The following is a 25,023-nucleotide window of genomic DNA, read 5'->3' as shown; positions in this document are numbered from 1 at the left end:
AAAACCCAAACTGGTGGGGTGACTGGTTGGCTCAGTCGTTAAGCGTCTGCCTTCAGCTCAGGGCATGATCCCAGCGTTCCAGGATCGAGCCCTGCATCACGGGGGAGCCTGCTTCTTCCTCTCCCACTCCCCCTGCTTGTGTTCCCTCTCTCGCTGGCTGTCTCTCTCTGTCAAATAAATAAATAAAATCTTTAAAAAAACAAAAAACAAAAAAACCCAAACTAGGGGTGCCTTGGGTGGCTCAGTCAGTTAAGCAACCAACTCTTGGTTATTTTGGCTTAGATCATGATTTCAGGGCCCTGCAACAAGCTCCAGGCTCAGCATGAGATTCTTTCCCCTGCCCTTTCCCTCCCCCTTTGCTCCTCCCCCTGGCTCTCTCTCTACAATAAATAAAATCTTTAAAAAAAAAAATCCCAAGCTACTTAAATTTTTACTTTCAAATATGAAAACTGAAAAAGAAAGGAAACAGGAAAGACAAAGATTTTAAAAGATTATCTCCCTGGGAAATATAACAGAAGATTAAAATTTTAATTATATATGGGGAAAGAGAAAGAAGAATCATCTAAAATTTAAAAACCAAGATTTTTTTTTTAAATAAACCTACAAGAAAAATGACAGGAATAAAGATGATGTTTAAAATATAAAATGCAAGCAATTTATAGGACACTCTGATGTGGACATGTTTATAACAGAAAAGATTTATGAAGGTAATACAGATCTTTCTCAACTTATGATGGAATTACGTCCCAATAAACCAACCGTAAGTTGAAAATATCATTAAGTCTAAAATACATTTAATACACCTAACCTACCGAACATCGTAGCTTAGCCTAGCTTACCTTAAACATGCTCAGAATATTTACATTAGCCTACGGCTGGGCAAAATCATTTAACAGCTTATTTTATAATACTGGGTTGAATATCTCACGTAATTCAGTGCATACATACGGTACTGCAAGTAAAAAACAGAATGGGTGTACGGGTACAGAATAATATTAAGTGTATTGGCTCTTTACCCTTGCAATCACATGGCTGCCTGGGAGCTGTGGCTCACTGCTGCTGCCCAGAATCACAAGACAGTATCATACCACATATCACTAGCCTGGGAAAAATCAAAATTCACAATCTGAAGTATGGTTCCTACTGAATGTGTACTGCTTTCACATGATCCTAAAGCCTTAAAAAAATCCTAAGTCAAACCATCATTAAATAGGGAACAGTCTGTAATTTCCACAATCCTGGCCACAGGTTAAAAAAAAAAAAAAAAAAAAAAAAAGAATAAGGAAACAAGGGTAAACTAGAAAACATTCTTAGTTAAATACTGTTTCCTGTCTTGGTTCTGATTAATATTATTTACCGTAGAAAAAAGTCAGTAACTGCTTAGCAACTAAACTCCTTAACATTTTCACCAGTAATTCTGACAGGGAGTTAAACTCAATATGTACAAAATTGTATTCAATCTTCCAAAGTCATTTTCTTTGTTACCTATCCTAGTCTGGACAAGACTCTCAATTTAGGTGTGGCAGATTATATTTGCAAAGATACCTGCTACAATATCTCCCATCCCACATGATCTTCTTATAAGAGTGGTGAAATCTATGTCCCCTTCCTCTAAACATGGGCAGAACTTCATGACTACCTCAACAAATAGAGCAAAACAGAAAGAATACTACATAACTTTCAAAGCTAGGTCATAAAAGGTAACACAGTTTTTGCCTGGTCCTTTTGGGATACTCGCTCTTGGAATCCAGTTATCATGCTACAGAGACAACATGGAAAGGCCACATGTAGATGATTTTGCCCATGAACCTTTACATATTTGAATGAGCAAGCCTCAAGATGAGCAAGCCTCAAGATGAGCAAGCCTTAAGCAAGACTATCTGACTACAACTTCATGAAAACCTTGAGCCCAGCCAAACCCTAACCATTAGAGATAATAAATTGTTGCTTTAAGCCACTATGTTTTGGTGTATTTTATTACATAGCAATAGATACATGTAACAGGTTAGTAATTTGATACTCTTTTTTTGAAAAAAGGAAGGGGCAGGGGCACCTGGGCGGCGCAGTCATTAAGTGTCTGCCTTCAGCTCAGGCGTAGTCCCAGGGTCCTAGGATCGAGCCCCACATCGGGCTCCCTGCTCTGCTAGGAACCTGCTTCTTTCTCTCCCACTCCCCCTGCTTGTGTTCCCTCTCTCGCTGGTTGTCTCTCTCTCTCTGTCAAATAAATAAATAAAATCTTTAAAAAAAAAAAAAAAAGGAGGAAGGGGCAGAGAGAGAGAGGAAAAGAGAATCTTAAGCAGGCTCCATGCCGCGAACAGAGCCCAACACGGGGCTCAATCTCACGAACCTGAGAGTATGACCTGAGCCAAGATCAAGAGTCAGACGCTTAACCAAATAAGCCACCCAGGCACCCCAATTTGATACTCTTTAATCCAATCTTATATAAATATTCTATTTATATAAATCTTATATAAATATTCTAAAGGAAAGGGTAAGAACCATTAAAGGGACAGGCAAAAAAGACGACACAATGATAGCAGCCTCTCCTCTACTGAACTATTTATATTTAGCTCTGACTTCTGACTTTGCATATCCCACTCAATAAAACAGCCTTTGAGCTTCTCAGGATACAGTTTAGGAACTGCCTCATCATTCAAGCAAGAAGCTAGGTGAGGGAGGGGATCTTACCTTCTTCTATGGAAACTCATGAAAGTTTTCCTCTAAACAACATACAGTATTCTATGAAGAGTTCTGGCTAATACATTTTTCATCTCACCAACTTTCCAATGCCATTTTAGAACACTTTATAGATCAGCACCCTGAAACCTGTCTCGTTACCCAACTCCTTAATGAGTCTATGCACCATTATCCACTCTGCTGACCAACTTAAAGCTTCGAATGCCATTCTAGATACTATCTCTCCTCTCCCTCCACCTCTACATTCAGTCTAACACCAAGTCTTAATCAATACTGCCTTTTAAATCTCTCAAATCCATCCACTCTCTCCATTTCCTCTGCCATATCTCACATCTTTCTGTTGCCCAGATTTTTTTAAGAATGCTAACTATTCTCCCTGCCCTTTTTGTGTCCATCTAGCCTATTCTTTATGCAAATGCAAAACACAAATCTGATTATATTATTTTTGTACTTAACACCACTCAGTGGTAACCTACTGCCCTTAGAACAAAGTCCATACCTCTAAAACACAGTTCCGTTTGATTTGGTTTCTGCTTACTTCTCTAGTACGACATCTCTCTATTCTCAAATTCTTACTTTATGCACTGGTCATCCTAATCAATTGAACTTTTAATTCTTAATCTTGCCCATTTCCATTCCTCAAAACAGACCCTCATACTAATACATGCTACGATATGGATGAACCTTGAAAATATTATGCGAGGGGTTCCTGGGTGGCTCAGTCGGTTGGGCATCTGCCTTCGGCTCAGGTCGTGATTCCAGGGTCCTGGGATCAAGCCCCATATCGGGCTCCCTGCTCAGCGGGGAGTCTGCTTCTCCCTCTCCCACTCCCCCTGCTTGTACTCTCTCTCTGTCAAATAAATAAAATCCTTAAAAAAAAAAAGAAAGAAAGAAAATATTATGCTAAGTGAAAGAAGCCAGTCACAAAAGACCACATACTGTAGAGTTCTATTTATACGACATGTCCAGAACAGGCAATCCTTAAAGACAGAAAGTAGATAAGTGTTTGCCAGAGAACAGGGAGAGGAGAGAATAGGGAGTGACCACTAATGGGTACAGGGCTTCTTTTCAGTGTGGTAAAAATGTTCTGGGGGCGCCGAGTGGCTCAGCTGGTTAAGCCTCCAACTCCTGATTTTGTCTCAGGTCACAATCTCAAGGTTGTGAGGTTGAGCCCCAAGTAGGGCTCCATGCTGGGAGCTTAAGATTCTCTCTCTCCCTTTGCCCCTCCCCACTCACTCTCTTAAAAAAAAAAAAAGTTCTGGAATTAGATAGTGATAATGGTTGCAAACTCTGTGAATGTACCGAAAACCACTCAATGTATACTTTAAAAGAATGAATTTCATGGTATGTCAATCATATCTCAATAAAACTGTTATCAAAAAAAACCCATAACAAACAGGCCTCCACACATTATTTAGGCCTGGAATTCTGTGCCTGTCCACTGTTACTTTACTAATTTTTACTTCTCCTCCTTATCCTAGCCTACATATCACATTTTCTATGAAACCCTTCTGATCTAGGTCTCAAATAGGTGTCCCTTCTTTCTTGTATAGCTTTTACTTCCTTTATTATAGGACTTATCAACTGAATTATGAATTTTTAAAAACTGTTTATCTCTCCCTTCCAGGGTACTGAGGTTTTTCAGGATAGGGACTACTTATGTCTTATTTATCACTGTATTCATGATACATAGTACAATATTTGGCACAGAGTAAGTGCTCACTAACTGCTTATGATACAAAGTAAAATAACTAAAGGACTAACTTTCAAAGCTAATTTTCAAAGCACTTCCACCTAGGAAATTTTTCCATACAAAGGATCCCAGAGTTATGCTTAGACTGCTAAGGCTTGTATGTACCCACTATTTCAAAGTCTGTTAATGCCAACATAAAATTATGGATTTGCATAATGAAGAACAGTTCAAACTTAAACTATATTTTATCAAGGCTTTATTTTTTAAAGATTTTCTTTATTTGACAGAGAGAGACACAGAGAGAGAGGGAACACAAGCAGAGGAAGAGGGAAAAGCAGGCTTCCCGCTGAGCAGGGAGCCCGACGTGGGGCTTGATCCGAGGACCCTGGGATCATGACCCAAGCAGAAGGCAGACGCTCAACGACTGAGCCACCCAGGCACCACTTATCAAGGTTTTCTATCCATGATCACAACTCTTCAGACGGCTCCTATTAGTTTAACAAATTATCTTTTTTTTTTTTTTAAACATTTCATCCATCTATTTGAGAGAGGGAGAGGGAGAAGCAGACTCCCCGCTGAGCAAGGAGCCGATGTGGGGCTCAATCCCAGGACTCTGGGATTGTGACCTGAGAAGAAGGCCCAACCGACTGAGCCATCCAGACGTGCCACAACTTACCTTTTTAAAAGAAAAAGTGTGATTCAGGAGTATCTATGAATATAACAATGGAGTATCTAGCAAAACTGGGACTGGAAGTTTTTTTAATTTTTATTTTTGCCTTATAAGAAATCTTTTTTTTTTTTTTTTACTATTTTTTTAATCTAAATTCAATTAATGAACATAGAGTGTGTTACTAGTTTCAGAGGTAAAGTTCAGTCTTAGATAACACCCAATGTTCATTACATCATGTGCCCTCCTTAATGTCCATGACTGGAATTTTAAATCAACCATTACCAATACATAATAGACTTGCTTCTCTGATGTTTAATACAAGTTAAACTTTTTTATGAGTAGTCAGTGAAGTTGTGCACTTGTGCAGGACTTTGGCAAATCCAGGTTTGAATTCATGCTCTAGCACTTAATAGCTGGGGCTGCTTTAAGCAAGTTACTTAACCTTTCCGAGTCTCAGTGTCTTTATACTTATATGAAAACTATTCTCTGCAGGCTAGTTTTAATGATGAAAAAGAATGAGTTTATATAAAGTGCCTCTTTATCTGATCTGACATCTAATATATATACGTGGTCAATAAATGGTAGCTATTATTACTCATCATCAAAAAGCTGTTTGTGTGCAAGAATTACAAGAGAAAGAAAGAGTATGATTTGAACTCTAATACCAACCTGTGTTTGTTTATACAATTAATAATCCATCGGGGCGACTGATCTTAAGTGATTAACTCAAGTCTGAACAATGAAAAGAAATACAGGAACAAAAAAGTAACCTGACAGTTAAACTTTCTGAAAAGACTAAGTATATATTTGATCCTTAAAAAAACCCTTTGAATATCAACACTCTCACTCACAATGGCAGAAAAAAGAAATTCGATAATCTTTGAGAAGAGCTTTATTCCTGCAGATCAGACCAAAGTACATTGAGAGAGCAGGATCTGGGAGCTGACATTGTTGCTACCCCACATTCACACAAGGTTTCAATTTCCAGGATATCAATCTGGCATCTTTCACAAACAATGAATTCTCAGTCAAGAGCTAATAGAATCAAGTGGTTGTTTTCATATAGTACACACTAAACAAAAAAGCACAGTTCAACAAGTATTTGGAAATGTGATAATAACACATGTGATGTATATTATATATGTATATATGTAATACACACACTGAAACTCTAAAACAGCAACCGATTTGAGATTAGCACTAAAATAAGGAACATGTACAATTTTCATCTCTGCAGTAATAAGACTCCAGACCATATGGCCCTTTACAATATATATACAAATTCATCTATTATATACATATCATGTATATCATGTCATCTATATACATATATATACATGTATATATCATATATATACAAATTCATCTATATTATCATCTATATTGTGTGTATATATATAGTATATATATATGATAAAGGGCCAGAAACTATTCAGATGTACAACATCCCTAAAGTAGCACATAGATTTTTGTTCCATGACTGGAACCATTAATTAACTCTACATTAGCCCAAGTCCATACCTTGAATTTCTAGATAGTACATATCTTTTAGATTATATTTGCCAACAGAATTCTAGAATTGCCCACCTCACACCTCACACACACATACAAATTTTTATTACAAGATTAAATGCCACGTTCCAGGAAAACTTATCAATCTAACCAGTTTATTAACCAGGTGTGCACTCCTGATCTAAGCTGAAGGAATTACAGACTCTTCTACACTATTCCAGAGACATACAGCTGCAATACCTACCTTTGGGTTCTGTGAAATGTCCTGATATCCTTATATAACTTTCTTTTTTTTCTTAAGCAAGCTTTAACTTGCAACAAGAGTCTTAACACATATATCCCAACAGTTTGATATAAATTGAGACAAAAAAATGTCAAAATCACAGTTTCAATCTCAATTGCATACCAAAAATTCCAAAGATCAGACACTAACTCAAATATTCCATAATCTACAAGGAGATAGATAATAAACAAGAGACAAATTCATTAGGAGGAGGGTCTTATATTCTAGATCATTCTAGGTAGCAGACTAACAGGGTGATACAATTTATATACCACAACTTGTACGCACCAAGAGTAATAAGAGTTTACGTAAAACCAGACTGTGACTCACTACTAATCCAGTAACTACAAGTGATATATTTCACAAAACACCAACTACTGGAAAACTAGCCAAATTGGTACGTTCTTAATACTGGCAGTAAAACTAGATCCTAAGTATGTATGCTCTTATTTGACAACTCTTTGTGAGCATTTAGAGTATTGTATCTTGCTTTTAACAATATCAAATTTAAGAAGAGCAAAACCTGAATTGTCTCAGCCAAAGCTTGGAACAAATGAGTTGGATGAAATAACTCCATGCTAAAATTACTTATGTAAATTATGAGTACCATGATATTATTTAATAACAATCTAAAGAAAATTTCTAATTGTAGGTCTCTCCCAGTTCTATCTTTGGCTTCCTTTTCTCCTAAAAGTCTTCATCTACCATCTCCATACAAATGACTCTCAGATTTCTTTAACCCTCACCGCTCATTCAAATTCCAGGGCCACAGCTTCACCATATGATATATACTACTTCTCCACTGGATAATCCACTACACCTCAACTTTCAAATACAGAACCCTTCACATTCAAAAGGAATGCAATCTCAAAAGAGTTATGTACTCTTGTTGTCTCCTCTTCACCTCTCACTCATGCCCCCTACTTTTTTCTGGCTTCTTTCCCCACCTTAGCAACATTCAGTTACAGTGAATCACATTTTCATCCTTTATAAAAGCTTTCCTCCATGACTTATTTGCCACTAAAAATTCTGATTTTCTTCTAGTTCATTGACTCCCCCCTCTCACCTTCATTCCTGACTCCTCTCCTACACTCTCTTAAATGTTGAAATTTTTGTGCTCAGTCCTCTTTTTTTCTTGATTTATGGGTTTTTTTTTTTTCTTTTTTTGGCCACCTTGAGAAAACATTTATGAAAATCTTAATCACTACAAAGCTCAGAAGCTCCCCTTAGGTGCAACAAACATGGCTATGATGCTAAGCAACTCCAGTTTTTTTCATGAAGTAAGACATAACTCTGACAGAGCGTATTGATCCTTGAAGCAGCAACCCTCAGATTTCAGTATGGCCCTGTATATTTTTAAATAAGTAAGGCTAGAATGAGCTATAAAGTTTTTAAGAATATATGGAGTGACCAGTGGCAATTACATCAAGTGATCTGAACAAACGTGCATAGGTAACAAAACACTTCACATAAGTAGAATATTTATGCCATTACCAACCCGTATGGCTCCCTGTTTCATTAAGACCACTCAATTTTCTAGAGGAGGAAGAGGTGGCTTTCTCAGCTTGTTATTGGTCCAAGTTCTACTGAAGCTTGTGGTAGAATTACCTGCCATCAGGTAAATGCTTCTGTCTAGAAGAGGATTCCAGTATGTCAGCAGAGGAAACTTGACATTAAAAATCTAGGTCAAAAATCTATAGCATGAGTCTCATTAGAAAACTGAATTGGACAGAGACTTAGGTAAAAACCATTTCAAAGAATTAGTGAGCTTTAAGGTTAATAACATCTTTTCAGAGATGCAGCATGTGAAGAACCCACCAACACTATATAGATAGTGAACGAAGAGCAGAAAAAAGTCTTGACTAAAGTGGGGAAGATAGTATTAAAATATTTACACTAAAGAAGGGTTCAGAATAAAGTAATATTAACAGGATGTTAAAAAATTAATCTTCAGCCATAATGAGGCCTCTTTGAGCTCCCAAAACCTTTGCTTTCTTCTCCTTTCATTTTTGCCCATGTTGCTTCTGTTGTTCCTCTCTTTGTGTGGTTCATAGCTGAGGGGACCAGACAGACTTGCTTTGAGATCGAACACTGGTTTCCTAGTGGAGACTGGAGTCTGTGTTGCCTCAGTTGTCAACCTGAATGGGGTAACAACAGAAGCAGAATTCCCATTTGTAGTCTTTAACTTGTATGTCCCAAGCATGGTCTGGCCTTTTGGGGTACTCCCAGATATGGTCACATGTGGAGACTTCCTGGCTGGAATTTTGGTCAGTTGAACGCTTATGCTCATTATCTTTGGCAGCAGCTGAAAACCTGATGTTCATTTTAGTTGCTGTGAGAACGGAACACCTGGCAGACCCCTTCCTACACAAGGTGCTCTGGTCTGCAGCACCCAAAGGCCAGCCCTGCGAGCAGCGCTGGCTGGTGGGAGTATAAGCCACAGGAAGCCTTCCCTGGAGAGGAACTGGAGTCACCACCACTCCCTGGTGATCGGCTGCTTCTTCAGTTCATTAAATGAATTGTGTTCTTCAAAAAAATTTTTTTCTCTCAATATGTTGATCAGTGGACTCCATTTCCTTAAAATGAGCCTCATGAAGCTTCTTAAAGTTTAGAGTAGTGCTTATAGTTCTTTTACTTTTTCCAGGTTTAGAAAACATCTGTGTAGAGAGGCTTCTTTTTTCTGAAGGTACCTTTGAATCTTCATTACCAATTTTTCTTTTTCCTTGAGGAAACTGCAGTCTCCTCTCCTTGGCTCTCATCTGGAGGTGAAGGAACTTCTGCATCAGTTCTGAGATCCTGGTTTTCCTGCTTCTCTTGATTCTGGAATTCAGTGTGATCACTTCTTTCTATCTCTGAATGATCCTGCTGGGAGTCAGGGTTCCTGTGGACTATCCTGCACCTTTTCCTTGTTTTGGTGACATGGACAACTAGCTCCCTCTCAACTTGTTCCTGGCTGCTGATCTCCACTGCAGCCTCATCAAAAGACGATGCAGAAGTTTGACTTCCATCCTGATTCTCATTCTCATTCTCTTTTTTTGCTTCATGTTTAAGGTGGGCTTTCAAGGCTTTTAACAACTTGTCTGCCCTTAGGTTAGCCCGGAGGCCCAGACTCTTGGCCAAGTTTTGCAGGTGGCTGTACTTGAAGGAGTCCAGCTCCTTAAGGGAGGGTACGGCCATGGCGAGCTGCATCCAGGTGACCACGCAGAGGACACATCCTCGACTCTCAGCAGCGCAGTTCAAAACTCTGGCGCCTGATTTATTTTATTTTATTTTATTTTATTTTTTAAAGGGAATTCTATCTACTACCACTGCCTTAACACCATCTGTTAACAAGTCCCAATTTCCTTTTATCTAATTCAGACCTCTTCTCTGGTTTCCAAGCCTATATATACAAGTGCCTATTCATATCTCTGTATCTCACAGACATCTCAAACTCAATAAGTATATCTACACCGATTCTAATCAATGCCATTTCTTCTCCAGTCCCTATATCATCATCTACCCAGTTGTGCATGATTTAGTCATTCTCTATCCCTCTCTCTCAATGATGCTCAAAATCAACATTCAACCATCTCCTAAAATTGATGAAAATCCATTTACTCTGCCTACAATCACTACCTTGGTCCAAGCCCCTATTAACCCACATGTGGATTACAGTAATAATCTTTTCAATGATCTTCTTATGCCTGTTTTTTTAATTCCCCCCCCTTCCCTCTCTCATACCTATTTTTGCTACCTGCCCCCCAAATCCATTCTCCACTCAGCAATAAAGTAATCTTTCAAAAGAGCTAAACAAGGGTCAAAAAAGAAATGAGGGGTGCCTGGGTGGCTCAGTCAGTTAAGCAGCGGCCTTCAGCTCAGGCTCCCTGCTCAGTGGGGAACCTACTTTTTCTTCTCCTGCTCCCCCTGCTTGTGCTCTCTCTCTCTCTCTCCGTCAAATAAATAAAATCTTAAAAAAATAAAATAAAAAGAGAAAATTTTAAAAACCTTGAGACAAATGAAACACAATATAGTTTATGGGAGGCAGCAAAAGCAGTCTAGGAGGGAAGTTGATAGTGATAACAGGCCTATCTCAAGAAACAAGAAAAATGTCAATTAAACAATCTAACTTTACACCTTGAGGAAGTAGAAAAAGAAGAAAAATGAAGCCCAATGTTTGCAGAATGAATAACAAAGATCAGAACAGGAATAAATGGAGACTAAAAAAATAAAAAGATCAATGAAATTAAAGCTTCAATATAAATTAATTTATTGAAGAAATAAACAAAATTGACAAACCTTTAGCTAGACTAACCAAGAAAAAAAAAGAGAGGGGCTCAAATAAATAAAATCAAATATGAAGGAGAAGATATTACAACTGACACCACAAAATACAAATGATCATAAGAGACTACTATGAACAATTATACACCAACAAATTGAACAACTAGAAAAAATGGGATAAATTTCTAGAAACATACAACCTTCTAAGACTGAATCATGAAGAAATAGAATAGACTAATTACTAGTAAGGAGACTGAATCACCAATCAAAACCTCCCAACAAATTTACAACCAGGAACACTCTACTCAGCAAGACTATCATTCAGAATTGAAGGAGAAATAGAGTTTCCCAGACAAGCAAAAACTGAAGGAAACCATCACCACTAAATCAGCATACAAGAAATGTGAAATGAGGGCATCTGAGTGGCTCAGTCGGTTGGGCATCTGACTCTTGTTTTCAGCTAGGGTCATGATCTCATGGTTGTGGGACTGGCCTGTGAGGGCTCTCTCCTTCCCCATCAGCCCCTCCCACCACTCTCTCCCCCAAATAAATTAATAAAATCTTTTCTTTAAAGATTTTATTTAGGGGCACCTGGGTGTCTCAGTCAGTTCGGTGTCTGCCTTCTGCTCAGGTCATGATGGATAAATGGATAAAATCTTTGAAAAAAGAAAAAGATTTTATTTATTTGAAAGACACTGAGAGAGCGAGTGAGCATGAGTGGGGGGAAGAGGCAGAGGGAAAGGGAGAAGCAGACGCCCTGCTGAGCAGGGAGCCTGATGCAGGGCTCGATCCCAAGGCCCCGAGATCATGACCTGAGCCGAAGGCAGATGCTTAACCAAATGAGCCACCCAGGTGCCCCCATTTCACATTTCTCGTATGCTGATTTAGTGATGATGATCTCCTTCAGTCTTTACTTGTCTGGGAAACTCTATCTCTCCTTCATTTCTGAATGAAAATACAAAAATACAAAACACAAAATTGTTTAAATAAAAAGCGAGCTTAAAGATTAAAAAATGAAAACAGTAAAATCAATTATAACTACAATAAGTAGTTAAGGATATGCAAAAAAAAAAGATGTAAAGATGACAACAAAAAAACAAAATGAGAGAGGAGTAAAAATGTAGTGCTCTTAGAATGGATTCAAACTTCAGCAACTATCAGCTTAAAATAGACTGCTATATATTTATGTAGATATTTATGAATTTTATGGTAACCACAAAATAAAAACCTGTAAGAGATACAAAAAAAAAAAAAAGAAAGAAAAGAAGGAAAGAAAGAAAGAAAAGAAAGAAAAAAAGGAACACCAACGTAACACTAAAGAAAACCATCAAACCACAAGGGAAGAGACCTAGAAAGTAAGAAAGAAACAGAGAAGAACTACAAAAACAACCAGAAAACAATAAACAAAATGGCAATAAGTACATACCCATCAATAATTACTATAAATGTAAATGGACTAAATTATCTAATCAAAAGACACAGAGTGGGGCCACCCCCATGGCTCACTCGGTTAAGCATCTAGACTCTTGATTTTGGCTCAGGTCACGATCTCGGGATTGTGAGATCAAGCCTCCAGGTCCGCATTCAGTGGGGAGTTGCCTGGGATTCTCCCCCTCTCATTCTCCCCCCCACTTCCTTCCTCCCCCACATTTCCCTGTGCCCCTTCCCCCACTCTCTAAAAATAAATCTTTTTTTAAAAAAAGGCATAGGGTAGGGGCGCCTGGGTGGCGCAGTCATTAAGCGTCTGCCTTCGGCTCAGGGCGTGATCCCAGAGTCCTGGGACTGAGCCCCACATCAGGCTACTCTGCTGGGAGCCTGCTTCTTCCTCTCCCACTCCCCCTGCCTATGTTCCCTCTCTCTCTGGCTGTCTCTCTATCAAATAAATAAATAAAATCTTTAAAAAAATAAAAATTAAAAAAATAAAAATTAAAAATAAAAAAAGGCATAGGGTGACTGAGTGGATTAAAAAAGAAGTTCCACCTACATGCTGCCTACAAGAAACTCACTTCAGATATAGACACAGACAGTGAAGGCTGCCTGGGTGGCTCAGTCAGTTAAGCAGCTGCCTTTGGCTCAGGTCATGATCCCAGGGTTCTGAGATCAAGTCCCACATCAGGCTCCTTGCTGAGTGGGGAGTCTTCCTCCCTCTCCCTCTGCTGCTTTCCCTGCTTGTGCTCTCTCACTCACACTCTCTCTCTCAAATAAAAATCTTTTTTTTTTAAGATTTTATTTATTTATTTGACAGAGATAGAGACAGCCAGCGAGAGAGGGAACACAAGCAGGGGTAATGGGAGAGGAAGAAGCAGGCTCATAGCGGAGGAGCCTGATGTGGGGCTCGATCCCATAATGCCGGGATCACGCCCTGAGCCAAAGGCAGATGCTTAACAACTGTGCCACCCAGGCGCCCCCTCAAATAAAAATCTTAAAAAAAAAAAAAAAAAGACCCACACAGTGTAAGTAAAGGGATGGAAAAAGATATGCCATGCAAATGGAAACGAAAAGAAACCAGAGTAGCAATACTCAGACAAAATATGTGATACACCACATTAACAACATCCATTTATTACAAAAACTCTCAACACAGTGGATATAGAAAAAACATACCTTAACATAACAAAGGCCATATACGACAAACCCACAGTTAACATGTTCAACATTCCTCTAAGATCAAGAACAAGACAAAGATGCCCACTCTCAACACTTTCATTGAACACAGTACTGGTAGTCCTAGTCACAGAAATTAATCAAGACATAAAAGGTATGCAAATTGGAAAGAAAAAAGTAAAACTGTCATTATTTGCAGATGACAGTACACTATATACAGAAAACCCCAATGACTCCACCAAAAAATGGGGTGCCTGGGTGGCTCAGTCGGTGGAGCATCTGACTCTTGATTTCGGCACAGGTCATGATCTCGAGTTCATAGGATCAGGTGCCTCGTCAGGCTCTGTGCTCAGTGGGGAGTCTGCTTGAGATTCTCTTTCTCTCCCTCTCTCTCTGCCCCCACCCTGCTCGCACATGCGCACCTTGCTTTCTCTCTCAAATGAATAAATAAATCTTTAAAAATAAGTAAAATTTAAAAAATAAGGACTCCACCAAAAAACTGTGAGAATAACTGAACTCAGATACAAAATTAACATACAGAAACCAGTTGCATTTCTATATACTAGTAACAATCTATCAGAAAGAGAAATTAAACCAAAAAATCCCATTTATAATTGCATCAAAAAGAATAAAATACCTAAGAATAAACTTAGCCAAGGAGATGAAAGATCTGTACTCTGAAAACTGTACAACACAAATGAAAGAAATTGAAAACAACACAAATAAATGCAAAAGATGTTCTGTGCTCAAGGGTTGGAAGAATACTGCTAAAATGTCTATACCACCCAAAGCAAACTACAGATTCAATGCAGTCTCAATCAAAATGCCAATGACATTTTTCATAGAACTAGAACAAAGAATCTTAAAATTTGTAGAGAACCTCAAAAGACCCCAAATAGCTAAAGTACTCTTGAGAAAGAAAAACAAAGCTGGAGGAATCACACTCCCAGATTTGAAACTATATTACAAATCTACAGTAATCAAAACGGTATGGTACCTGCATGAAAATAGACACATTGATCAATAAAACAGAGAATCCGGAAATAAATCCACACATATTTAGTCAATTAAATTACAGCAAAGGAGCCATGGATATACAATGGAGAAAGGACAGTCTCTTCAGAAACTGGTGTTGGGAAAGCTGGACAGCCACGCACAAAAGGATGAAACCCAACACTTATCTTACACCATATACAAAGATCAACTCAACATGGATTAAAGACTTGGACATAAAACCTGAAACCATAAAACTCCTACAAGAAACCACTAGGTGGTAATAATAAGCTCTTTGACATTGGTCTTGGAAATGATTTTTTGAATTTGACTCTAAAAGCAAAGGCAAGAAAAGCAAAAATAAACAAAGGTGACTATATCAAACTAAAAAGCTTCTGCACAGCAAAGAAAACAATCCATGAAATGAAAAGCAGCCTACTGAATGGGAGAAAATATTTGCATATCATATATCCAAAAGGGGTTAATATGCAAAATATATTAAGAACTCATACAATTCAATAGCAAAAAATCCTGAAACAATCCAATTATAAAATGGACAGAGGATCTTAACAGTCATTTTTCCAAAGATATACAGATAGCCAACAGGTACATGACAAGATGCTCAACATCACTAATCATCAGGGAAGTGCAAATCAAAAACCACAATGAGATATCATCTCACACCTGTTAGAATGGCTATTCTCAAAAGGATAAGAAACAGCAAGTGCTGACCTCTTTGCCCTTGACCACAGCAACTTCTTGCCAGACACATCTCCAAAGGCAAGAGAAACAAAAGCAAAAAACGAACTATTGGGACTTCATCAAGATAAAAAGCTTTTGCACAGCAAAGGAAACAGTCAACAAAACTAAAAGGCAACCTACAGAATGAGAGAAGATATTTACAAATGTCTTATCAGATAAAGGGCTAGTATCCAAAATCTATAAAGAACCTATCAAACTCAACACCCAAAAAACAAAAAATCCAATCAAGAAATGGCTAGAAGACATGAACAAACATTTCTCCAAAGAAGACATACAAATGGCCAACAGACACATGAAAAAATCTTCTCCACATCACTCAGCATCAGGGAAGTACTAATCAAAACCACAATGAGATACCACCTCACACCAGTCAGAATGACTAAAATTTACAAGTCAGGAAACAACAGATGTTGGTGAGGATGCGGAGAAAGGGGAACCCTCTTACACTCTTGGTGGGAATGCAAACTAGTACAGCCACTCTGGAAAACAGTATGGAGGTTCCTCAAAAAGTAAAAAAGAGAGCTACCCTACAACCCAGCAATTGCACTACTAGGTATTTATCCAAAGGATAAAACATAATAATTCAAAAGGGCACCTGCACCCCAATGTTTATAGCAGCAATGTCCACAATAACCAAACTATGGAAAGAGCCCAGATGTCCATCGATAGGTTAATGGATAAAGATGTGTTATATATGTGTGTGTGTGTGTGCAATATATACATTTTTTATTTTATATATTACACACACACACAGGAATATTACTTGGCCATTAAAAAGAATGAAAGCTTACCATCTGCAATGACGTGGGTGGAGCTAGACTGTATTATGCTAAGCGAAATCAGTCAGTCCAATGAAGACAACTACCATATGATTTCACTCATGTGGAATTTAAGAAAGAAAACAGATGAACAGAGGGGAAGGGAAATTAAAATAAAATAAGATGAAAACAGAGAGGCAAACCATAAGAGACGCTGAACTCTAGAAAACAAACTGAGGGTTGCTGGAGGGGAGCCAGGTTGGGGGGAAGGGGTAACTGGGTGATGGACATTAAGGAGGGCACTTGATGGGGGTGCCTGGGTGGCTCAGTCGATTAAGCATCTGCCTTAGGCTCAGGTCATGATCCTGGGGTCCTGGGATCAAGTCCTACATTGGGCTCCCTGCTCAGCAGGGGAGTCTACTTTCCCCCACCCTTTGCCCCTCCCCCCTGCCTGTGCACTTGCTCACTCTCTCTCTGTGTCTCAAATAAATAAAATCTTTAAAAAAAAAAAAAAAAGGAGGGCACTTGATACAATGAACACTGGGTGTTATATGCTACTGATGAATCACTAAATTCTACCCCGGTAACTAATAATACAGTTTATGCTAACTAAACTGAATTTAAATAAAGAATTAAAAAATAATAAATAACAAGTGCTGGCAAGGATGTGGAGAAAAGGGGATCCTTGTGCATTGTTGGTGGAAATGTAAACTAGTGCAGCCACTATGGAAAACAGCATAGAAGTTCCTCAAAAAGTTAAAAATACAGGGGGGCACCTGGGTGGCTTAGTCAGTTAAGCAGCTGATTCTTGATTTCAGCTCAGGTCATGACTTCAGGGTTGTAAGATCAAGCCCATGTCGGGCTCTGTGCTGGGAGTGGAGCCTGTGTTAAGAGTCTCTCTCTCCCTCAGCCTGTCTCCCCATTCTCTAAAAAAAAAAAAAAAACAGAAAGAAAGAAAGAAAGAAAGAAAGAAAGAAAGAAAGAAAGAAAGAAAGAAAGAAAGAAAGAAAGAAAGAAAGAAAGAAAGAAAGAAAAACTTAAAAATACTAGGAACAACTAAGTGACCATCAATGGGTGGATAAAGAAAATTGGTGGTGGGGGCGCCTGGGTGGCTCAAGCCCTGCATCGGGCTCCGTGCTCAGCACAGTGTGCGCTCGAGTTTCTCTCCCTCTGCCCCTCCCCCCATTCGCGTGCACACTGGAGCTCTTTTTCTCTCTGAAATAAGTAAATAAATCTTTAAAAAAAAAAGAAGTTCTGATCACAGGAAAAAAAAATTCTGTAACTAAATATGGTAATGATATTAGCTAGACTTACTGTGGTGATCATTTCCCAGTATACACCAATATCGAAACATTATGTTGTATACCTGAAACTAATATAATGTCAATTATGCCTCAATAAAAAAAAACAAAAAAACAAAAAACAGAGGCGTCTGGGTGGCGCAGTTGTTGGGCGTCTGCCTTTGGCTCAGGGCCTGGTCCCAGCATTCCGGGTTTGAGCCTCACATCGGGCTCCTCGGCTGGTAGCCTGCTCCTTCCTCTCCCACTCCCCCTGCTTGTGTTCCCTCTCTCGCTGGCTGTCTCTCTCTGTCAAATAAATAGGTAAAGTCTTAAAAAAAAAAAAAACAGAATTGCTATATGATCTAGCAAAAATCCAATTTAAAAAGATATCTGCACCCCATGCTCATCACAACATTATTTATAATAGCTACAACATGGAAACAACCGAAGTGTCCATCAATGGCTGAATGGATAAAGATGTGGTATTTACAGCAGAATACTATTCAACCATAAAAAAAGAATGAAATCTTGCCATATGTGACAACATGGATGGACCCTGAAGACATTACAGTAAGTGAAGTAAGACAGAGAAAGACAAATACCACATGACCTCACTTATATGTAGAATTTAAAAACAAAAGAAAAATCCTAGCTTATAGACACAGAGAACAGACCAGCCGTTGCCAGAGGCAGGGGGAGGGGGAATGGGTGAAATGGATGAAGGGAGTCAAAAAGTACAATTCTAGTTATGAAAAACATAAGTCATGGGGATGTAATACATGTACAGCATGGTGATTCTGTTAATAACACTGTATAGCACATTTTAAAGTTGTTGAGAGTAGATCTTAAAAGTTCTCATCACACACAAAAAAACATGTTTTACTATCTATGTATGCCAACAGATGTTAACTATACTTACTGTGATCATTTCACAATATGTACAAATATCAAATCATTATGTTATACATCTGAAACTAGTATATGGCAAGTACACAATTTAAAAAAGATTTAATCATTGGGGCGCCTGGGTGGCACAGCGGTTGGGCATCTGCCTTCGGCTCAGGGCGTGATCCCGGCGTTCCGGGATCGAGCCCCACATCAGGCTCTTCCGCTATGAGCCTGCTTCTTCCTCTCCCACTCCCCCTGCTTGTGTTCCCTCTCTCGCTGGCTGTCTCTATCTCTGTCGAATAAATAAATAAAATATTAAAAAAATAAATAAAAAAGATTTAATCAAATGATTCGTCATCTTGAAACTCTTCCACCATTAATTTCCATTGCACTTAAAATAATATATTAAAATAATATTGAAACTCCTCTGACTTCATAAGGTCTTGCATAATTTAATCCTGCCTAACTCTTCAGCTCATTCTTTTGCCATTTTTCCTCCTACTTACTTCTCTCCATCCACACTGACATCTTCCTCTTCCTCAAGAGTATCAATTGTTTCCACCTCTGGTCCTTTATCCATGCTCTTCCCCTCCTTGCAAATCACTCAACTTTCAGGTCTGAGAGTAAATGCTAATTCTTTAAGGAAGAGCTCCTTTGACCCCTCAGCACAGGTTTTATGCATAGCTCTCTTATAACTCTATAATTATTTTTGTAACATTGTAAAATATCAGCTGGTATGAGGACAGGTTACATGATTATCCTCTTCACCAAAATACTGACAACACTTAGCAAGCAGTAAATATATATTTTGCTATGAATATATGCTGATATGTTATAAATTCACTAATAAACACAACTACAACATTTAATTTCTCCTATTAAATGCCATGCTGTCATTGGTCAATTCTCCCAGGCTCCACTGATGTTTATGATGATCTTCTATTTACCAATTCTAATAATTTGTTGATCTCTATGCTCTTGATTTCTCTACCACTTCAACCAAGATTCCTTAAAAGAACCACTATAAACTTTACATTTCAACATCTAGGATACTCAAAACAGGGAGAGAACACTCACTAGATGAGAGCTTTTGCAAATGGTATGGTAAGGTTCCCTGGCCAGTAGTGTATAATATAATCTTCTCGATGACTGAGAGTGTATAAGAGCACTCAGAACGTGAACAAAGGTAATATAGTGAAATAGATTATTTTGTATATCCTTTAATGTTGTTGAATTTAACACAAACTTCCATAAAATAGCTAATCATCAACACTCTGTATGTCCATTTTTTTGGAGAGGGGAAAAATAATAATATTATTTATCAGACCCTGCTGCAAATGCTTTATAGGTATTAAGCCCTTAATCCTCTTAAAAACCCTAAATAGTAGGTATGGAATTAAGCCCTCCAGAATGTACATATACTACAAGAAGGCACAGATTTTGTCTTAATCCTCCTTGTTGTATCACTGACATCCAAATAGTGTCTGGCATATGGTAAGCACTCAAATATTTGTTGAATGAATAATGAGGAAATGGAGGCAAAAATAAGTTCAGTAACTTGCACAAAGTCACACAGAGTGGCAGCGCCAGGATTAGAACTCTGGCAATCTGGTTTCATGTCCCAGACTCTTAACCACTGGGTATGTATATATTTGGAAACTACAGTCCTCCTTCACTTTTCCTCTTTACCATTCAGAAGTAAATCCAGTGTAGAAATGCTTCCATGAGCCAGAAGTTGTTCTCACTGCTCTGCTAAAATAAAAAGAAACTCTAGTTTAATAACATATAAACATTAGGTTATAGTATGTCTGAATTTATGAATGCTCCCACTAGAGATAATAGTCCTCAGAGCAGAGCAGGAAAAGAGATACAGATCAACAAGTTACTGTAAGGGGTTTTAAAAATATATATACACATGTCTACTGTTATATTCATAGATATGTTATTTAACATAGGATTATAATCAATTGCCACTACAGAGAACAGTGTGAAATGAGGCATGCATGTACATCTAAATTTGCCATACTCTCTTTAAACAGCTAAGGAGCATTTCATTATATGGATGTATTACAATTTAACCTTCATCCCTATCAGTGGACATCTAGATTGTTTCCATATTTTTATATCTGTACACAATATAATGAGTATCTTTATACATGTATCTTTACACTTTAATATACAATAAATTCCTAAAAGTGGCATTTGAGACAAAGAGAGTATACATTTTAAATTGTAATAAACATTGCCAAAACTTCCACCAAACATGCTGTTTATTTATATTTCCTCCAAGAGTATATAAAACTTCTATACACTCTTGTCATTACTATTATCTTTGCAAATCCCCCAAGAAGGAAATGGAATATGATTTTCTAACTTCTACTTTTAATTACGAGAAGTTGAACATTTATATCTTTTATGTTTATTGGCCTTTCTACAAATTGCCTATAAATGCTTTATATGTATCATGTTTAGAATCTTCAACCCAGTTTAATGTTTATTCTTTTTTTACTATATGGAAATCTTCCACTTATGTGCAAATTCACCAATCTTCTTTATGGATTCTACATTTCACATCATGCTTAGAAAAACCTTCCTCATTTCAATATAATAAAAATATTCACCCATGTTTTCTCTATTTCTATGGTTATTTTTGCTTGTTTTACTGTTTTATCATCCAGAATCTACTTTGGTAGGAAAAGTTCTGTAACTTGCTTTTCTCATTCAATGATATATCCTAAATATCTTTCCAGATCCACTACTTCATTTATTTTAACTGTGAATAGAATTCTCTTTTTTTATGGAAATACACCCATATCATAGTTTATTTGGTTATTTGTTTTTATAACTATATATAAAGTTTAATAATTATATATAGTTTAGTTTATTACTTATAGCACTAAGAGCACTTAACACTACCCTATTTTTCCACAATTACCAAGAATGCTGCCGTGAATACCTTTGTATGGCCTCCTTATATATGTTTAAGATACACATTAAGAAATGAAATTACTGAGCCATTAGTGCGTATCCATTCCTGATACTGACAAATTACCCTCCAAAATGATGCACCTAATACATTTTCACTTTAAGAATTCATTCACAGAGAGGGGGTGGGGGATGAGCAATATGGGTGAAGGGGAGTAGGAGATAAAGGATTCCAGTTATAGAATCAATAAGTCATTGGACTAAAAGGCACAGCATAAGGAATATATATATATACTCAATGATACTGTAATAGTGTTGTATGGTGACAGATGGTAAGCAGCTACAGTTTTGGTGAACATAGCCTAATGTATAAATTTGTCAAATCACCGTTATACACCTGAAACTAATATAAGATTGTGTGTCAGATATACTCAAATTTAAAAAACCCAATTTTAAAAAAGAATTCATTCAATAAATATTTAAGTACTTTCTTTGTGGTTAAGTACTATTCTAGAAGCTGAGTATACAGCATAATGGTAACCAACCCAGACAGGGGCACTTACTGTGGTGATTAAGACTGAAAGCCCTAGAGACAAATTGCCTGAGTTCATATTTGGGATCAACAAGTACTAGATACTTGATCTTGGGCAAGTTACTTTATCCTTGTGCCTCAAGTTCCTTACCAATAACGGATTATCAGTGAAATTGACATATATTTTTCCTTTTGTATTTCCTATTCTGTCATCTCTTGTTGAAATCCTTTGTCCATTTCTGTTGGGATGTTAGTACTTTTCTTAATAATTTGACTGTTAAATATGATACAAATATTTTTTAGTATGACACCTAAGCTCTGACAAATAGGTTATTGGGTTCTATTTGTGGCCAAGTCACAAGAATAGCAATATTGACTGCTTTGCTGAGAGAATTTCAGGTTCTATTCTCCACTTTAAAAGGTTTCCAATTGCTCAGACTAAGGGGAAGGAGGTAAAGAAATACTCTCCAAGCAGTGGAAAGTAGAAGCTAAAGCTTAGGGGCATTTTCTATCTTACCCACTTTCGTCTTCTAAACACCTGGCACAGGGTCTGTCACAAAACGGACTCTGGATGAACAAGCATTGTTCAAATGAATGCAAAATCTCCTTACTAGGTTACAAGCTCCTTGTGGGCAAGGATGGTGTCATGCACGTTGGTACCACTCCCACAATGCTTCACAGTGTTTTTACACAGAAGAAGCATTCAAATGGTTTTACTAAGATCACTATCTCTGTACCTGCATGAAAGTAGCTGAGGTAATCAATGTAAAACAAACAATCCCTTCCTCATATAAAGATTACACCCTGATTTGCAGCTGTGGGTAGCTCTGTACATGGTCTGGTGTTATTTGAGTCTCTTTGTATTAAATTCACTATTCATTTCAAGTCTTTGTTCTAGGGGGAAAAATGCCCCAGGCAAGTTACTGTGCCCTGAGCCCATCTAGGTGCTGCCTTACGACATCTGTGCAGTATTTCTCATGTCTTAGTATCTCTCCAAAGCATTGTTTTCCCTGCACTATTTAAGAATAAGTCCACTTCAGCACACTAGACACAGCTCTTTGGGTCTCCTGATTTCTCTTCCCATACACTCTGCCTGGTAGCACTCTGTTTGGCTAAGTTTTACTAGACTGATTACTTTCTAGATTATCACTCTTGGTGATGTAGGCTTGCAGTTTCATGTGAAATAACAAGGCAATGTGGTATAATGGAAAAACTGCAGGATCCCTACAGCCCGATGATCTGGGTTTAAATACCAGCTCAGCCATTTACTAACTACATGCCCTCAATATCCCCAGGTCTCAGTTTCCCTCAGTTTTCAAATGAAGATATCATCAATAATATCTAATGCGGGGCGCCTGGGTGGCACAGTGGTTAAGCGTCTGCCTTCGGCTCAGGGCATGGTCCCGGCGTTGTGGGATCGAGCCCCACATCAGGCTCTTCCGCTATGAGCCTGCTTCTTCCTCTCCCACTCCCCCTGCTTGTGTTCCCTCTCTCTCGCTGGCTGTCTCTATCTCTGTCGAATAAATAAATAAAATCTTTAAAAAATAATAATAATATCTAATGCACCTGTGTCACAAGACTGCAAAACAAGAATTACAAAATTAGATAACAAAGCAGATATGTTTTATAAAGTCTTCTATAAATGTGTGTCATTAGTATATGAAATATGGCTCAAAAACTCAACGAAAAGATTCCACCAGACAAGTCACACTTCATGAAAGCAAAGATCAATCACATCTGTCTGGGTCATGGCTGCATCTCCAAAGCCTAGCATATTTACTGAAAAACTAAAAGAATGAAAGAAGATGAAAAACAAAACAAAACAAGACAAAAAACGACTCACCAGGGACCTTAGTCAAATTAATAAAACTTTGAGTTTCAATTTGCTCATTTGTAAAGTGAAAGCACCACAACCCACATCAAAAGGAGGATTAAAAAGAAATAATATCAGGGCACCTGGTTGGCTCAGTGAGTGGAGCGTGTGACTCCTGATCTCAGGGTTGTGAGTTTGAGTCCCACATTGGATGTAGATATTACTTAAAAATAAAATCTTAAAAAAGAAGGAGGGGAAGGAAGGAAGGAAGGAAGGAAGGAAGGAAGGAAGGAAGGAAGGAAGGAAGGAGGGAAGGAAGGAGGGAAGGAAGGAAGGAAGGAAGGAAGGAAGGAAGGAAGGAAGGAAATCTGTAGACTATAACATAATGGATACTTTTCTATTTGCTTCTTCCTAAGCCAGATATGATTTAGAGCTTGGCTGTATAAAAGGTAAATACTGTTAATAGTTTAATAATAATGGGTATTCACTCAAGTTATTCTAGGTCAAGGAACATTACACTACCAACTGCCCTTTAATCTCAATAAAAATTAGAAAAAATTAGTAAATTGGCAAAGTCATTATTTAAATACTTTACTTCAGCCATGTTTAAACAGCTACAGTTCACTGTGACTCACATGCACATAAAACCTTATAATGAACCACTGCCCCAGTGAAGTTAAGAGTCTTCTCAGAGACAAGTGCTTCTTTATATAATCTAGATATAAATTGACAAACCTTTAGCTAGACTGACCAAGAGATGACTCAAATTACTAAAATCAGAAATGTAAGTGGGTACATTACTAATAACCTTACAGAAATAAAAAATTATAATATTATGAAAAATTGCACACCAACAAATTAGACAAGCTGGACGAAATGTACAAATTCTTAGAAATAAACTACCAAAACTGACTCAAAAAGAAACTATGAACAGAATAGGTAAAGAGACTGAATTAATAATTTTTAAATTTCCTATCCAAATCTAGGTGGTTTCACCAGTGACTTCTACCAAATATGTAAAGAGCAAATTAATGCTACTCTTTCACAAAAAAAAAAAGAAAAAAAAGAAAAACCAGAATACTTCCCCATTTATTCTATGAGGCCAGTATTACTGATACCAAATCAAAGACACCCTAAAAAAACTACAGACCAATATCCTTTACGAACATACATGAAAACTCAACAAAATACTAGCAAACCAAATCCAGCAACATATAAGAAGGATTATATAGCATGAATAAGTGAGATTTATTCTACACCTGCAAGGTTAGTTTAACATAGTATACTACAGTATACCCATAGTATAGTATAGTATACCCCAATATAGTATACTGTATTAGTGAAAGAACA

At 37.7% G+C, this 25,023-nt stretch overlaps 1 pseudogene; it reads right to left on the bottom strand.

The window, feature by feature from the left end:
• Positions 1–1,948: 1,948 nt before the first annotated feature.
• Positions 1,949–12,734, bottom strand: LOC123793695 (nucleolar and spindle-associated protein 1 pseudogene; annotated as a pseudogene).
• Between the last annotated feature and the right edge of the window lie 12,289 nt (positions 12,735–25,023).

The sequence above is a fragment of the Ursus americanus genome, chromosome 12, assembly GCF_024610735.1.
Source record: "Ursus americanus isolate L20-20 chromosome 12, mUrsAme1.1.p, whole genome shotgun sequence".
NCBI lineage: Eukaryota > Metazoa > Chordata > Mammalia > Carnivora > Ursidae > Ursus > Ursus americanus.
The sequence above is the reverse complement of the archived record's forward strand: the minus strand, read 5'-3'. Positions and strand labels throughout refer to the sequence as shown.